The 15,278-nt window shown below is 41.0% G+C and overlaps 1 protein-coding gene across 5 annotated transcripts in view; it reads left to right on the top strand.

Annotated features, from left to right (window-relative positions):
* The first annotated feature begins 7,815 nt into the window (after positions 1 to 7,815).
* The window catches only part of LOC119908844 (myosin VIIA and Rab interacting protein), a 119,045-nt gene continuing 111,582 nt past the window's right edge, over positions 7,816 to 15,278 (top strand). For all 5 annotated transcript variants that reach the window (XM_038726773.1, XM_038726766.1, XM_038726757.1 and 2 more), the window contains exon 1: positions 7,816 to 7,974. The gene's annotated coding sequence lies outside the window, so the exon portion shown is untranslated. The remainder of the gene's footprint in view (positions 7,975 to 15,278) is intronic.

Raw genomic sequence — 15,278 nt, 5'->3', positions numbered from 1 at the left:
GTAAGAAACAGGTAAAAAAAAAAAGTTAATCCCATTATTTCATTGCAGATTCCTTGAGCTACAAGGTGTAAGACTGTCCAGATGTGGATTATTAAACTGTCAAAGAATAATTTCCTTTGTACTAGTCAGTGTCTTTGAGAAGATGTAAGACACATCTAATAGCTGTCCCCAACACAAGATACGTAGACAATGTAATATATATGGTCTAACAGTATGTAATATTGTACTGTATCTTTATGGAGGTAATGATATACATAAGTAGGAAACTACTAATTAAACCGAACTTTGTCTGATTATTATCACAGCACACCGACCATTGTTCGTTCAGCCAGAATACTAAACATGACATCACTTGAGTGTGTCAGACGTGGTGTGGGTCATGCCCTTTCACTATCATTTATATCCCATCCGCTCTCTGTTCTGGTTACCATGGCAGCAAGGAGTTGGATTCAAACAATGCCATTGAGGGTTGAAGCCTTTGACGAGAGGAGGGAGCCGACCATATCTGTACTGGGTGAGACAAGGCGTGGACGGGCTCCGTCTCACATGCTGTATATTGCTTGCTCCAGCTATAGCCATAAAACTCATTGTTACATACATATCATGATCAGAGTTCAGGTAACATCTTTGCCTATTTTTATTGGGTAAATATGGATCCTTAAAGAACAGTGTTTTACACTGGATGTGTTGTTCAGAGGCTGATAGATTCTCTTGATGTCTTTGTGAACATTTTATTATTTGACCATTGAGAGTCCACTGACAGACCTTTTTGCTTGTTAAAATGGATTGAGTGACTTTTTGTCCTATGCGACATCATGTCAGGTGCTGCAGTGAGGACTTTGTGTCTGCAACTAAAAACCTGTAAATCTTACAGTCCTTGGTAATCAGCAGCAAGCCAGCTCGCTCGCCAGCGTGGGAGAGCAATCATGTCAGAACTTCAATGTGGTTAAAATCATTACACATGGTTCTTGTTATTCATGTGCCTTAAATGTTACTGTGCTAAGGGATTTGTGGAAAGTCTCTTCTCTTTGTACTAGAAGATAAAATGAGCTGAAGCCATTTCACTAATTCATTTCTTTAGACATCCATGTGAACTCACAGGCTGCCGAAATGATCATAGTCTGGGCTGAAGTGTTAGTGTTAACAAGGGCTGCTAAATCTCAGACCTATTATAGACACATCTTCCAGAGCTGGGTGGCTAGCAACAAAAACACTTTTATAAACAGCTGGAGAAAGCTTTTGGCAAGCAACCCGGGAAGTGGAGTGGCTGGTAAATTTACTCTCACTCATCCACATGTGTGAAATAAACAGAGGACAGGAGGGGCATTTGCAGGCTTCTGTGCTTCATGACTAATATAGTGTGGAAGGAGATTGACCAGACTGCCAATATGATGTGGTTTCTAAACACTGAAGGGGAAAGAATTAGTTAGGGGCTACTGGAGTGTACGAGGAATGTCCTATACGATTCCTAATAAACTTTACTTTTCATGATCTGATGTGTTCATGCATTGTATTTTTGTTCACTTGTTTGTGAACAAATGCAAACTAGTCTTAATGAACACCTGCTCTGAAGGTGTTTTGCTGCACCTGAGCAAACTGGCTCCATCCAGTGCTAACAGCCATGGCTGAGTCATGTATAGCGCATCCAGGAGGTAAGGCAGTTATTTTCTATTACGAGTGTGATTTTCCTCCTGCTTTAACTCATTACTCAACCCAGAAGACAAACTACGCTTGTTTATTGGCTGTAAGAGGGGGAATGGCTTCATGACTCCCTTCTGCCACATCCACCCTGGGGATTTCTGAAAATGCATTTATCAAATATAAAAATGACCAAAGCCATCCATCAAATGTAAAAATATTACATGTGAAACAAGCTTCTCCCCCCCCCCCCGTCTCATCTTGAAATGAAATACATTTTTCCTCCCCTTACGCCACACTGTGATGTGCATGAAGTGACTCACTACGTTTGTTTGGTTTTTGTGATGCTTTGTTTCCAACACTGGAATGGCCACTTATGGGCAATTAGTCATGCTGAGTAGGCAGAGGCTTCACCTCCACCTCGTCACTGACGAACACAAGAAAATCTATGGTTTAAATGGAATACACTGAGCGGCAGCAGACTGAACAAGCCAATGGGGGGGGCATGTTGCTCATCTTGGCATTAGTAGACAGAGAGGATTTAACACATGTAGGTCTAAAAGCAGGAGCTTTAATCCAGAATCAATACTCTGACCCAGAAGTCTGTGGGCCTTTAATACTTTATTAGCAATTATGAAAAATCATGTATTTTACTAGTTGTTTTCCATTGAATCTGAAATAATTAATTTGCTTTAACACGGGTTTGTTAACAGCTGCTTTATAGCCCCTTGCAGTTTACAGAGAAATTGTATATAATTCTACTCAAGAGGTCAGTCGTTCCCTCCTGTTGGAAATAATGCTCTTTATTTCTTAATACATGCATGTGAACATATTTTGATTCATACTTCTGCAAAATTAAGCATTCACACATAGCTAAAGTATCTTCAAATATCTGACCCTAAAATCGTCTGTCTTAAATTAAAAGGTGAATTCTGTAGCTTTCCAAATGTTGTTTCATTTTAGGTCAGTAAGAGGTTAAATTATGGGCTCTGTTATCTGAGTCACATGGCCCATGAAAGTGACTAAATCTGCTAATATTCTGACTTTCTGAGGTAACAAGAATTGCCCCAAAGACAATGTATGTCACGGTTTGGTGGTGAAGGCAGGGTTGAGCAGGTTGGAGGACCCAAATGCAGGACCCAAGGCAAAGGAGGTACAGTTCAAGGGTCCAAAACAAATTAATCCAAACAAGAAAACCAGGATCCAAAAAAGGCAGGGAAAGTAGGGAACGAGTAGGCTGGCAACAAGGTAACACACTGTAACACTGGGTGACAATAAACAATGACCCGACAAGGACAAGACAGAAACACCAGGTATATATACACAGGGACTAACGAGCAGGGTGGGAGCAACACAGATGACAGACATGACACTAACGAGAAAGGCAGAGAGAGAGACAGTGAGCAGAGGGAAACAGAGAGACTGACATGCAGGCAGAGTGACAACCGGGGGAACAGACGGAACACAGGTCACTGAACACAAAACAGACCAGAGTAAACACTTAACATGAACTAAGGTACAGGACTGGGAACAAGGACAACGAACAAGAGTTAAGGCAGTGACTAAGAAACAATATAACAACTAGACTACCAAATCAAAGCAATATCAAATCAACACAGGACTATGAGCTAGAACACCAGACAAGACATAAACACTAAGGACAAGGACACGAGAAGAACAGGTAAACAGAAGGACACCAGAAACAAATGGCAAAAACTCAAACTCACAGGGAAAAACTACAACTCATGACAATGTAGGTACAATGGATTATGTGATACCAAGAACCTCGAAGGATAGAACGGATGTGTGCTGCATTTGATTGATTCTTGAAATGGGACACATCTTGTTGCCAACATATTTATTTACAAATTTAAAAGAGGTAAGACAATCCTACAAATTATCTGTCAGAAGTGATAAAACACCTTCTACCTCATGTTGTCTACGAGCACGTTCCAATACCCATACTACCATACTATGTGTGCCAGAAAAAGATTTAGTATGTCCCAATACTTCAAATGTACATCAAATGTACTAAGTCCTACTGCATGCATGCTTTTCTGGCATTTCTGACCCACAATCCTCTGCTCAGCTGATGATACGTCACAAAAAACGATGATGGATGTATGAGCAAGATGGCAAAATTGGGTCAAAATGTTATGACGAAGTAGTATGTCCCAATTGTATGCATACTGCATGCAACAGTATGTACTTTGTAAGGGCAGATGCATTACATACTAAAAGTATAAAGAAAAAGGAAGTGGTCATGCCTTTAAAAGCTTCCCCCTGAGGATCACAGGAAGGAGAAAGGTCAACAGGAGCAGGTTATTTTACCTCTGTTACCAGGTGGACAGGCAGGCTTATGTATGTAGGTCAATATAGTTCATGGATCACTGAAGAGTGAGTGAATGTTGAGTGTCGCAGGTGGAAAAGCCTGTCCTCTCAGGTAAGTGCATCTCTGACGCACCTGCTGCCTCCCTGAACACAGAGACGACGTCACTGTGTTTTTATTACACGAACAGGAACACGATCTGAGCACATTCAGAGTCACACTGATGTAACTTAATGGTACAGTAGGAAAAACAGAAAGACACTCATTGCTTTGAAAATGATACATTCTCTAGTGTGCTGGTGGCTCAGTACTAATAGTCGGACTGCTTTAAAATGCATGTCATGTAATAAAAGTTCAACTAATAGAAGGAAGGAGCTGTAAATAAGTTAACTTAGATTAAAGAATTGAACTTCAATTATCGTCAATATTTTATTTTCTTCACAAGCAGGGTAAGAGTACCGGCTGTTCTGACCTGATGAATTTCAGTTAACCGGAAGATTTCATAAATACATTTTTTGTTAAAGAGGATAGAGAGCAAAGTCACATCAAGATGTGTCTAAGACAAAAACAGTCAACCGTCTCAAGTAAATATCAGATGTTTGCAGTCAGAATCTGAAGTTCACCATGTTTTGCTACACATAAACAGAAGAAATCCACAGGAGAAAATGTGATATTCAGACACCATCATAAAATGCAGCCACTTAATGTTTAGAATTTACTTACATAGATTGAATTTAGAAGTTTAGAAGAATCATTATAGTTGAAGTACATACTTACATGTTGAGGGATTTTTAAAGAGCACATAAATCACCACACTTTGGATAGCCTCATCTCCTTTAATGTTGATAACAAAATCCAACGCATGCACCAAATTTGGGTGTATTTTAAGGATTTGGGTTGTTTTTGGTCAGTACAACAAAATCATGCATTGTATCTTTCAATCCATTCAATTATGACAATAACTCTCACAGCAACCAAGTGGCAGGTTTCATTTTGGAGGCCCCCTGGTGGCTGAGGTTTGCTTAAGCCTTGCCATTACTTCGTCCAGTGGGTACACGTTTGAGTGATTGGAGTTTTCTGCCAGCATGAAGTTACAGTAATAGTACAAATTGTTGCTTTTCCAAAAAGAATCACTGTTACATGTTTCCCTGACAAAATGAATAAATTAATCAACTCTTACTGGCTGCTAACATAGAGTTATGATTCATTGACTGTATATTTGGTTTTGAAGGCTGACATTTGGTTGAAGGACGAGATCATTGGCTGTGGAGCTATGGAGCTATAATCTGTCTCCAAACACACAAAAATACTGAATGTCACAGCAGACAATTGTCTGCCCCCCCCCCCCCCCCCGTGACACGGATAGAGGGGCCAGAATGTTTTGCTCTCCTTAGTCACTCCAAATATTTCCCTTAATTAAACAATCATAACTCCCCCAGGCAGGCTGTTAGGACTCCCATTGCTCGGAACATCTATCACACATACTGTATATATGATAGAAGTGTTGCAGCAAGCTAAATCCCCCAGGCAGAATGTATGCTGGCTTTTAGGAAATAGGAAAACTTTGACGAATATAAGCCACAAAATTAAGAGATCATTCTTTTATTCACCTCAGGTCTGCAGATGTAAATGCGGAGTCATACTGCAGGTGACTCAGCAGCAGAGCATAAAGCACAAAGCACCAGCATTACTGGAGCATGAAGCCTTTAATAAGCTTTACTCAAACATATAGGTGACCCAGCAATTGCAGAAATGTGCTTGTGACAAGAGGATTTCTGATGTAAAAACACTGTAATGACCCCTCACTTTGCACTGCAGCTACTTGGTGACCTAGAAGACTGGGATTGTACTAGGAAGATGCATGCCCACTAAAGTTGCTACTCTCTCCATCCTGTCACGATGACTTCTGCTCCGTCTTCTCTCTTCTGCCTCAAGTTCACCTGATTTAATAAGTGTGAATTGTGAATCTGTCACTTTTGTGTTTCCTCTGCTTTGTAGTGTTACACCAGCAGCCCATGTGCTTGTGTTTCAATATGTTTTTTCCCCCCAGTTTTAACCGAATATTGCAGACAAAGCAAGTAAAACGGCAGTTTAACAGACCAGACATGTGTTATTTAAATCTCCAAGCAATGAGTGCTGAACCATAATAAGCACACTCTTTTATAAAGTGCTCCACTGAGCATCCACTATGCCGTCATATTCACTCAAGTTCAAGAGTAATCCCTGCCTGTGACCTATATTTCTACTCTCTAGTACAGTACAGAAGAGTATATACAGTAGAACACAGTTTATACATTTTAAAGGAATTGTTGTCTCACTTATCTCTAAGTGACAAATCTGGAGTTTAGAAATTAAAAATTGACAAGAATCCTGACCTTGCTATGCAGCTTTTAGCAGCTAATGTTAATGCATGCCGTGTGTCCCAGTGTGTCTGAGACTCTGTTTGAGGTTTAGGGCTAAAAATTTGAATGAAAAGCGATGCATTTAATCTGTAGGTCAAGTTTATTGTGTAAGAAGTCTACACAGCATGTGTGTGAACGCACCTAGATGAACTGTGTGCTCTCTGGGATTAAATATTTACAGTACATTTGGTATTTGTATTATCTGTGTACATTAAGACTGATATCAGTCAAATACCTAAGATTGCAGAGAGACCTGCCACTGCAGCAGGATTGTGACCGATTATGTACATACTGTACATAGATCAAGGGTGGGACTAGGGTGAGGCACACAGGTTTCCAGCACACAAGCCCATAATGACTCATGGAGGCATTGGTGTAAGTGGAAACAGGGACTAATATGTAGTATATATTACTTTGAACAGTTTCCCTGGTAGTATCTATTGTAAGATGCAGCCTTAATTAGACTTGGGATAAAGAAAGCAAAGCTTGATTGATAATCTCATTGCAGCCTACTGTTGCAATGGAAGGTGAACTCTTTATCTTGCTAAAATTGACTCTGTTGAGCAAGTATCACAGCCCAGAAAGTGTTTTTGCAACTCTGTCAGCATTTTTTCCCGGAGGCTGTGCGCTAATAAAGAGAACAAACAAGCAGGTTTTTTCCTTGGCTCTGATGCTCTGCCAGACCATAACTCATGAAGACAGCGCGTAATATTGTGCCCTGCAATGTGGCCTAATGCAATGGTGTGACCATGTTAGGTTTTCTCAGATAGATAGATAGATAGATAGATAGATAGGAAATTATGTACAATATACTTTAATTTTTATGTAGGCCTAATGTGTTGTAGAATGTATAATGCTTTGCAGTATTTGATTTCTTATTGAACTGGAATATTAAAGTTAAGTAAACCAGGTCCTTAAAATAGCGTAGTAATGAAATAGTTTCATAGTAGACTGAGACATGTGAACATGATTGGGATATTTTCATCTCTCACTGAGGTTAATTGCACTGTGACTGGCTTTGTGAATGGAGAAGCCAGCCAACACGGTGCCGCCTCCTCCTCCTCCTCCTCCTCCTTCTCCTCCTCCTCCTCCTCCTCCTCCTCCTTCTCCTCCTCCTCCTCCTCTAGGAACAGCAGTGCCAAATTAGAGCGCAGGATGCCCAGGTACCAGCAGGGGAAAAAAACATGGGATTGGATATCAGATCAGCCAAGCACGGACACCGACTCAACAGATTTCCCTCATAGCTCCATCCCGGCACCGCTCTGTGTCACCACCAATAGGCTACAGGAAGACTCAAGGTTGGGTGCCAATCTCTCACCTCCCTCGCCGTGCGCCTTCCCTCATCCTCCTCCTCCTTCCTCCGTGTAATGCAAACCTCGTGATCGCCCATTCAGCGGTGCCTGCGTCTACTGGTTGGGGTGGGGGGGTGGGGGGATAATAAGCCGACTCGCCTAGGAACAGGCAAGCCAAAAGTATCCGGGAAACAGACAGGTGTCGTGGAAGTTTACACGAGCAGAGGCGCATCCCTTCGCGTCTTTTCGTCATTATCTGGGATAACGTGAAAGAGACTGTAACTGGCGGTCATCCGGCACCCACTGATCCTGTGTAAGTGATTCTCCACATCAACTCACTGCGAATAGGTGAATGTTAGCCTTGTTATGATGTGTATGTGGCATTGGCGCATGCTTGCATACCTCGGTATGAAAACGCACGTTTCTGCGAATTGTCTTTGATCACATCTTCACTGTCGTTTGCTGCAAGCTGCCAGGTTCCCTGTGTATACATAGGTGCTAAAGCTGTCATTTGTCCCCGCAGGATTTTACACAGATGTTATCAAACAGTCAGCTAATGTGGCAGGCTGAATGACACGAATAGGTGCTGGGTTTTAAATGAGTAAAGTGCGGAATTTCTGCGTGATGTGAAGTGGATGCAATCAGGTAAATTTGCCACACCGCTCAGACACAGTCCATAGTGCTGGAAAGGAACCTAAAAACAGGTCCGGGGCGTGCAGAATGTGACTCATCTTTTTGTATGGAGGCACTCTACAGGTTTTGGTTCAATTAGCAGGAGCTGTTAAAAATAAAGTTTTTGTCTCAAAGCCATGGTTGCAGAGAAACCTTTAACCCAAAGGAATGCAAGATGGAAATCCTTATTTGGCAGCCACCCTGAGTGGGTGTGCAGGTATACTGTAGGATTCATTTCTGTTGTTTTGTTAGGTCACCTGTTGACAATAACACTAGGTCATCTTGGGAAGCTTTTTAGGGAATGTGTTCACCCACTTACCAGATGAATGAGTCTGCTATTCTGAGCAGTTCATTCAAGAAAAAAAAGATATCACTCAGTCAGAATTACAACCCATTCTTAGAGTTTGTGCTAACAGTCACTCTCAACACTTTGTCACATGCACAATGACTCAGAGGAAGATTCAATTAGCATCTGTTTTCATTCTAACACTCCAGGTCAAAATATGTTTGTGTGTGTGTTCACAGATCAGCTGCTACATTCACACCTTGCCACCCTCTTCTCTTGCTCTGCATGGAGTGGTAATTGGCTAGGTAGTGATGGATGTGACACAGCAGGTGGAAGACAAATGATCAAGGGCTCTCCCTCATACTGAGCCTCTGGTGAGGATTTGAATGTCCCCACTGTCAAATGTGTGGGTACAGTATAGAAAAGTGGTCCGTCTTCACCAAATATGTTATGTTATGTCATACTATAAGCAAGTTTAAAAAGCTGGCATAACCTCAGCTTTATGTGAAAATTCTGATCCACGTTGTTGGCTTGGGGGAAAAAAAAGCTGTAGTTTTCCATGCTGGTTGATACTGATATACATTTGTGTTCATCTGCAGTTGTATTTAGGAAAACATCATCCACAATAGCAATACCATAACAGGCCTTTTACACAGCAGACATTTTGACTTGTTATAGTAGGAAAAGCTCAGGTGTTACTGATACCATTAACGGTGGCTCTGTTCCTAACCCAGTAAGCCGTGACAGTGAGCCAGCATGTGCAATACCAGGACCCTGAAACTGTGGTAGCTAAATGGAATTCAGCCATCATTGATCTTATTATTTACACCTGTGCTTTTCCTACTGTGACATTTCAAAATGTCTCCTGTGGAAAAAAGGCCTAACATTACCCAAACATTAGCATTTGAAATGAGATAAGGGTGTACATGCAGCATCTTCACTTGCAAACATTTGCTGTCTGCTGGGAGCATTCACATGGTGCCAAAACCTGGATATATAGTTGCTATTTTGTTTTTTAAGCAAGTTCCTAGATTCTATTTAAGCTAATCAGTGATCTCATCCTAAGTGCCTTTTAAACTCCCAGTGTGGTTGAATGTTCTTCCCACATGTTAAAATCATTGATGCAATAGACTTTACTTTTTCAAGACAGACTTTGTTTTCCTTCTGTAGCTTTTCCTTCATCCACTGCAACCACAGATGTTCGCCTCAGTAGTAGTGAGGAGGTTTTCATCACATGAAATAACTGATGTTAGTGCATATCAGCCCACTTTCTGCATATGTAGACTTTTTGAAGCATTACTGCCCTGACTCCTTTGCAGACCCTTGTGGCAATTTTAACAACTTACATTGCTCTTCCCTTAAGGATGCTAATTATTAAGGATGGTGCCTTCGTTGATTGGTGTCCTCATAAATTTATGACTGCTGACGGGCCTGTCCTGTGCTTTTTACTTTATAGCTGGTCAGATGGTAGAGCAGTTAAAGGAATAGACATTTTGAGCTGATATGCAATATGTGGCATTAAAGAAAGCATTTTCGTGTATTGTGTTGCAGAGACGTCTACTGAAGTTAGCATGCTTACGAGCTATCCCCAGCCCATCCTGTGTTGTAATACCACTCATGCCTGGAGAGGCAATAGTCTGATAGTATAGCTCAGGCTCCCCACCCCCTGTAGTTTTAGCTGGGAGATCTGCGAGCAGTGAGTTTGCTATGTTATATAAGCTTTTTTAGTCTCATAAATAAACTCACAAAATGTCAAAAGGGAAATATTTGTACACCTATTTTCCTTATTAAACAGAAAAATGCAACCAAACACCTTTTCTCTTTTACCCAATTGCCTTGTTAACCCATTGTAAAACACACTTCATTCAAACTTTACAGAAACAAAATCAAACTTGCCAACACCGTCTTGGTTAGTCTTTCAAATGTTCCAACAATGACCAACTCAATAATCACAGAGTTAGCTGTGAAAACATTATGGCTCTACATGCTGTCGCTGCCTCTCTGATGCCCGACCCTGTTGCTCCTCTCCCGCTTGACGCTTGTCCTGTCCCCGCCTAAACTCGCTTTGTTTTCGTCATAAATCACCTCAGTACTGTGTTCCCTCCTCAGAGGCTGTGTTGGGTCCCAGTCTGATCGTCATCACTGGGAGGCCCATGGTGCCCATTCCGGATTTTACAGTTACCTGAATGGCTAACTGAGCTAACTAACTAACGACAGTTGGCATCAGTTAAGACCCAATATGTGACATGCTGCCTCTATTCTATTGGAGTATGAGACATGTTCGACATTCAACATGTGGAGATTAGTCTTAATTCTTACAAATTGAACCTTTTCACTAAAAGCGGACCTAAAGTCCTGTAGTCCACTATTCTTGTTGCTTGTCTTTTCTCTCTTCTTAATGTCATTTTGACAGATACTGGTCATATCCTGGGTTGCAAAAACACCTTGAACACGTTTTTGCTGTCATGTGGATGTTGGAAGACAAACGACCAGAGAGACAAAGAAAGGCCATCACACACAAACACAGAGCTTGGGTTTTAAAGGAGTTGGAGTGATCCATTCCCTCATTGTTTTTTCAAGCACAGTGTAGGATAATATCTAGCACATATTTCCAAGTTGTGAATGCATCACACAAGCTAATGCAGAATACGACGAATGGCTGTAAATGCAGATCTGCAAAGTCAGTTTGCTGTATTCACCTTCAGTCCAAATAGTCATTTCAATGAAGTCAATCTCCTTCCCCATGGCTGTGACGAAACGCTGACCCAATGGAGAGTGTCTAAAACAAGCCGCTCATTTAGCGCTTGGCTGCACCTGCCCTTTTAGCGCTCCAACAGGGCCCTGTCCTCAGCTTGCCCATCCTCTGCTGACTCTCTGAGGTGACAGACGGCAGCAAAACCAAGTGCTCTGCGGCATGGTGTAGGATGTGATGTTTGTATTTGGGATGATTTAACATCAGTGTGTACATATTTTCATTAAAGACGTGTTGGCTGATTGATGCACTCAGTCTTTCCTTTGGGGAAAATAAAGGTTCCTGTTTATTCTCCTGAGAGATGCATCAGTATGACCTATTTTCCCTCTGAAGCCATTCTCTCTTTTTCCCTCAGTGTCAGTCTGAACGTGTTGGTCTTGTAAGCTGATTGCTATTACACTAGTACACCTCATTGTAGTGCCAGTCAACATGTTGCTGGGTGTATTTCAATTCAGTGATGAGTAAACCGCTTGTCTTCAAAACTATTTCACAAAAGGATTTTTCAGAAGTTACAACTGACGAAATAATGAGCTGCAAAAGAGCAAGACTTGCTTCCAATCATTTAAATCCCCATAATTCCCTGTATGCAGCTCTGAAAATAAGATAATATGAAATACTAGATCCGTATGGGGGAAAATGAGCAGCTGCAGCCATAACTACCGTGAGTCTACAGAAAATAAGTGGAAAAAAATCCAAAATATATTGAATGGGTTTATATATCCTTGACTGTTTCAATAATCGGAAGGTGTTAAAAAATGTGTGAATGAAAATGTTTGTATTGATTATAGCTATCTTGTAAAGAACATCAAGATTTACATGCAATACCAAAGTTCAGTCCCACTGCAGGAAATAGTGTAGATTTGGGTGGTGTGTGTGACATGCAGCTGTGCTCCTAACTTTCATGCAAACCAGAGACCTCAGATCAACGTTTGCGTCACAGTACTGTAACCTTGATCTTCCCCTAACCTTAAGTGTTTTTACTCCTTAATATTAATCATACCGTAACCATATTTTATTTGCCATAGCCACAGTCATTCCCTAGACATAACTACACTGTGGTTGTCAGGAGCATAAAGTTATAATTTTTAAAATGTTTGAGCGTAATCCGGAGTCTTGAACAGTCATCTCATTTTGACATTTGTTTGTTGGATAAATTGTACTGCAGGCGCAGAGACATGCACACATACAGGGGGCTGTGGCTCAGGAGGTAGAGCGGGTTGGCCGTTAATCGGAACGGACTGGCTGTTCCGCCAGTGTTTTAAATGTGTGTGAATGTTAGTTTGAGCACTTAGGCTCAGTGTATGAATGGTGAATGCAGATGTAGTGTAAAAGCGCTTTGAGTGGTTGAAAAGACTAGAAAGGTGCTATACAAATACGGAGCATTTACAGAGACTGTGTGATCAACAGGAATGTAATTATTCAGAGTGCAGCTTGTCTGGTCAAAACAAGTCGGCTGCTTCTTCTATGCAATCAAATAGCTGCTGGTAAAAAAGAAAGCCTGAACCTCTGAGAGGTAAAGTTTTACATCAGCTTACCAATATGGTGTTTAGTTTAGCTGACAACCTGTCTTCACTGAGACGGCTGAACGAAATTGGTGAAGCACTGAGAGTGTCTCCAGTCGGTGTCTCTTAAGGAAGGTTTGCCTGTAGGAATAGCCCACACTCTTTTTCCACTGTGTATAGACTGATAACTCATTTGTGCTGTTGTTGAGCAGTGTGTTGGTGTTGCTGCAGGGTGGTGACACTGCTCCATAAAAGCAGCATCGACGTGAGACATAATGTGTGTGTGTGTGTGTGTGTGTGTGTGTCTCATTGGAAATGGTCACAAGTGAAAATGCATTGGCTGTGTGTACAGTTGCTGCCTCCAAGTGTGCGTCACTAAAGCTTCAGAGGCAGACAATCTCACAGACATAAATGATGCTCCATCCCTGTTCTTGACACCACTCACTATAAAAAGAAGGCCTGAATAATTGTCTTCCCTTGTGGCTATAAAATAATGGCCATACAGTAATAGTGCATTAATCTCCTCTATACATAAGGAGAGTAAGAGGAACTGACACATATGTTAGACCAGCTGATTGTAATATCTTCCAGAGCTTTTTTTGAAAAGACAAGGTTTGAATGTGGGTCTTTGCAAGACATGAAGATCTACAGTGCAGTGCAGTAAGCTGATTTTGCTGTTAATTTTTGCAGAAATGTCACTCTAAAAGGAACTGAGATACTGCTGTGGGCCATAAATAAATAGTCTGAGGGAAGAATTTCAGACCAAGATAGCCAGTCTTCAGGTCTGAGAAAGACATGCTGCCTTGTGAGATTGTTGGCAATGATATTTGGTTATATTTAAGGCAGTAGTTTGATTTAGACATTGTGTGTGTTAATATCGCCCTTGTCTGTAACAAAATCAAACAAGGGGCCTCTAAATGTTTTAATGGCTCTGGATAGAAGTTTAGGATTAAGGGGCTTGATGATATGTGATGTAATTCACTGGCATTTGAGACTAATGTTATTGCAAATCCTCAAAGGAATAGTTCAACCTTGTACTAAATGCACATATTTGTTTTGTTGAAGATTTGTCTGGTAAATACTGTATGGCTGCAGCCGGTTAGCTTAGCATAAAGATTGGAAACAGGGGTAAACGGCTGGCTTGTCTGGGACATAACCAGCTGTGGAAAAAATGCCACTTTTGTACGGATTAAGCAAACAAAATATAATGTAATTCCCCAGTCTTTCCAGTGTTTATGCTAAGCCAAGCTAACCAGCAGCTGGTTGAGCAATTTTACAGCTTTTTCTCACCGTAGAGAATGTGGAAAAAAAGCGGTTTCTCACATTTTATGTGGGGATATGGGTTCGCATTTGCACTTGAACAAATATATTCTATTTGACTCATTAAAGCATCTGATGGTGATATCTGTAAGTCTGAAATAAAATGCTAACTTGAAAAACAACATTCCTCTGCTTTCTGTGATACTTTTCATCAAAATGACATCCACTCTTTAATTTTAGACAGATGAACTAGTTTATTTCACTGCATAGATGCTCCAGGACATCCTGCAGTGATTTATAAAAATGCCTCTTGTTGGTGTACATTAACCAAATCACTAGCGCAATATAATTTTGTTTTTCAAACCTAAAATTTGACAGCCTTCAACAGCAGTCTGTCTTGAGACAGGACCTGAGCTGATCTGGAGGAATGAGTGATATGCCGAGCGAGAGGAGAGACGCTCTGTAGATTAAGCTATTGGTCCAATAATAGAACGGACATAATTGTCTGGCCTTCTGACTCATCATTGCTCTCTACACTGGCAGTACTCTCCCATCTTGTTTAGATGCTGCAGTTAATGGACCTTCTCCTTCTGTCCATCTCCCCGTCTGTCTCTGCTCCTCTCTTCCTCCTGTCATCCCTCTGTTTTTAATTTTATGGGCCGGAACTCGATCTCTGCTCTCCATCCTTTCTTCCCTTCTTTGCTTATGTCAGTCTCAACCCACACATAACAGATGTCAGAGTTGTTTTTATGTTAGTTCAATCACAAACTAAGTCCAGTCTCTAAGCTTAAAATATGGACCAATTTACTGTAAAACTTTTGTTCAATCTGCTTCAACTATCACAAAGTCAAATGCCACACAATATTTCAATAATATTCTCTAATATCGTATTTTTACTCACTAGTTAATGTACGGTTTGCAAATAGACTGCTGTCAAGTCTAGTGTGTGTATACAGTATGTTTACACACACTACACTCATTAGTAGGGTGTTATTCTTATTATACAACCAGGATACTTATTCTTGACATATCACATCACATTTTTTCACCATCAAGAATCTTGCATGTTTATTTCTGAGTGTAACTCAGGCAGTGACCAGCAGACGTGGTAATAAAGGAAGAGCCGTTTGGGAGCCATAATATCT

Source organism: Micropterus salmoides, unplaced genomic scaffold (assembly GCF_014851395.1).
Source record: "Micropterus salmoides isolate LMB-PRFRI ecotype aquatic unplaced genomic scaffold, ASM1485139v1 Ms_hic_scaffold_1, whole genome shotgun sequence".
Classification (NCBI taxonomy): Eukaryota; Metazoa; Chordata; class Actinopteri; order Centrarchiformes; family Centrarchidae; genus Micropterus; species Micropterus salmoides.
Note: the sequence above shows the minus strand (reverse complement) of the source record. Positions and strands in the feature narration are given on the sequence as shown.